We start from the raw sequence: 3,467 nt of genomic DNA on the forward strand, positions 1-3,467 counted from the left end.
CTCTACCACTTGAGCCACAGTGCCACTTCCGGCTTTTTTCTTTTTGCTTATGTGGTGCTAAGGAATCAAACCCAGGGCCTCAGGCATGCAAGGCAAGCGCTCTACCACTGAGCACCTTTAGATGATAAAAAAGAGGTAGTCAGTATTTTTTTTTTTTTGCTTTAACTGGAAGAGTACATTTTAATGGCCTGATACAGTGTTAAATTATAAAAGTTCTTTTCAGTTCCCTCTTCCCTCCAGCGCTGTCAAAGCTTTCACCAACCCTAAGCAGGTTCTATGGCTTCATTATACCTCCCATCTCTTCACCCCTGCCTGTTTTCCTGATTGGTTAGAAAACTATTATTTTAGTTATGTCTGCACACTCTGGACCAAAATCTCAGCCTTGCCAAACCTCATTTTAGATTTCTTAGACTTGTCCAGGTTAACTAACACTCAGAAAACTGAGTGATAGGCAATTTTTCAGGCTCCTAGATTTCCAAAAGGTGCCAAGCAGTCTCTCAATCATAAGAATGGAATAAGTTGTTTCACACACAGAGAACTAGCTGGCTTCCTTAGGGCCCAACAACCGTCAATGTTGACTTCCCAGTCCATCTTCCTCAGTTGAAAACTTTTTACCTATTCACAAGTTCAACTTTATTTTTTCTAACTCTCATCAACACTGTTGACCCATTTTGTAGAGATGACATGGACCTCCTTTTCGAACTCTCTAATTTAAAACTGCTCTATATCTTAATCTATTTTTAGATTTTACACAGGTAAGCCCATCCAATATGGTAGACACAAGCTACCCATGACTCTTGAGAACCTGAAATGGTTAGTATTGACAAGGATTTCAATTCTGAGGCTGAATTTATTTTACTTAAGTACAAAACCTGAAGCAGTTTAAATACTTTCTGCTAAACATTTTTTGTGTTAGTTTGATTGCATTAGTTAACCATTGAAATGATAGCATCTAGGCTGGGAGTATGGCTCAAGTGCTAGACCACCAGCCTAGCAAGCATGACACCCTGAGGTCAAACTCTAGTACCTCCAAACAAAACGTCTAAAAAGAAAATAAAGAAATTGAGATGTGTTATGAGAATAAAATACATACTAAAGTATGTAAAACATTAGTACATTTTACATTGATGAGCTGTTGAAATATTTCAGAAATATTAACCTAGGCATAGCATTACCAAATAGCTATATTCTGTTTTTCTTTTGAATGTAGCTCCAAGAAAATTTTAAATTGTATATGTGTCATATATTTTTCTCTTGGGCAATGCTTCCTTGTGTCCCTCAATTCTTCTTTATGATGTATCAGCACTGTTGGAAAAATAGTAAGTAATAAAGTATATTCATAAACTGCTCTGTTGAATGGCAACTCCTTTGTACAACTACCTAAAGAAAATGAAAAGGGGCTGGGAAGGTGGCACAGTGGTAGAGTACTTGCCTTGCATCCATAAGGCCCTGGGTTCGATTCCTCAGCACCACATAAGCAAAGGAAGCCAGAAGTGGAGCTGTGGCTAAAGTGGTAGGGTGCTAGCCCTGAGCTGAATTGCTGAGGGACAGTGCCCAGGTGCAGAGTTCAGGCCCCATCACATACACACACACATACAGAGAGAGAGAGAGAGAGAGAGAGAAGAAAGAAATGAAAAATTAAAAAAGAATCTTGATCTAAAAGTTAATGCAGCTCAGAGTCCTGAAAACAGACTTAAGATAATGTGCTAAATTAGGCTCTGGGGAATGAGACTATACCAACTTCCATTTCAGTAAAGACCAGTAATTTTTAATGTTTCAAGGGGGAGTGGTACTGCAATGTATTATATTATTATTGCTTTTAAAAATTCTGCATAAATGCTGACAATATAAAGAACATGATGAATGTGTCCACTCTGAATAGTTGAGAGTGAAAGGAAACTGCTCCTTCTTCTGATACATTGAATACTAAATCCACCTTCCACAAGGCCATCAGGTCAAACCTCTGGTATTTCTAAGAGAAAAATCCTACAGCAGGGGCCCATACTGGAATCTTGGTAATTAGGTCCCTTTATTCTTCAAGAGAAAGAGCGAGGGATCCATGCTCCATTGCTTATCTCCATTCTGTCAAAACAAGAACTAGTTTCTTGCTTTGTCTTTGAATGTACATGAATGTGGGAAAAATCCCATTTCAATCTATAGTCCATAATATGGTTCTGGCAAGGAAAAAAATTCTCTTGTTAGTAGCTTAGATTTTACATATGAAACCCCTCTAGCTAGACTTTTTTGGGTCTCTGTATAGAGATAATTGTGTGTGTGTGAACATTGTATGCATAAAGGAATGCCTCTGTATAACATTAGTAGAGAAAGTAATGCTGAAACAAATTTAAAATGAAATTGAAATTTAAGAGCAATTTAACTCTCAAATGTAGATGAATCTGACTTAGAATAAGTATAATGGGAAGAGAGAAAAGAGTTACTTTATAATGGAGAAACCAAACAAGCTCTTAGGCAGGTAGTCATGGTCAATCTAAACAGTGTCTTTCATGTTTATGGTATTTGGCCCTTTCCCCCGGTGGTCCCTTCCCTAAATCTGTAACTTTAGTCTAAGCATGAGAAAAACCCAGATAATGCTGGGTTCAGTTCATGTTGGTATTCCTAACTAATGAGGAGGCTGAAAGCAGAAGGACTGAAAATCAAGACCAGCCTAAGTTTAAAAAAAAAAAAAAAAGGTTTATTAGACCCTCTCTTAGCCAATAAAAAAGCTGGGCATGGTGTCATGAGCTTGTCATCATAAGATACATTAAAAAGTGTAAACAGGATTATGATATATGCTAGAATAGGTAAAAAGCAAAACCTTATGTGAAAAAAATAACAGAAGCAAAAAGGACTGGGGGCATGGTTCAAGTAAGGTACTTACAAGCAACAAGGCCCTGGGTTCAAACCTTATTACTACAAAAAATTTGAGAATAAAAATTTTAATAAGAAATTTTCTCCAAAACCAGTAATCCTCAAAGCCATCAAGGAAACAAGACACAAGAAAAATTTGAACACTCTTGCAAGATATGATAACTAAATGGAACATGGTGCCTTGAATCTTGGGATGGAAAAATAACATTAAGGAAATCTAAATAAATTATGGACTTAAGCTAATAATACATTTAGCATTTTAGTCTTTAAAATTTAAATATATGTGCTAAATAAATTTAATTAAAATATTTGCATATATATATGTATGTATATATATATATATATATATATATATATATATATACTAATGTAAGAAATAATACAGAAAATTGGCATAGGGTATATAGTGTATCTCTTCCAACACTGGCCTAAATTTGTTCCAAAATTATAACTTTATTTATAGATTGTTTGCTCTAGGCCAGGTCCTTAATATATTGTTAAAGAAAGTGAACATAAACGACTTATTATAAATCTTATTATAATATCCTTGAATTTATGCCCTGATACTGCCTTCTAAGTAAGATCATGTTAGGTTAAAT

The sequence above is a fragment of the Dipodomys ordii genome, unplaced genomic scaffold (genome assembly GCF_000151885.1).
Source record: "Dipodomys ordii isolate 6190 unplaced genomic scaffold, Dord_2.0 Scaffold49, whole genome shotgun sequence".
Taxonomy (NCBI): Eukaryota; Metazoa; Chordata; class Mammalia; order Rodentia; family Heteromyidae; genus Dipodomys; species Dipodomys ordii.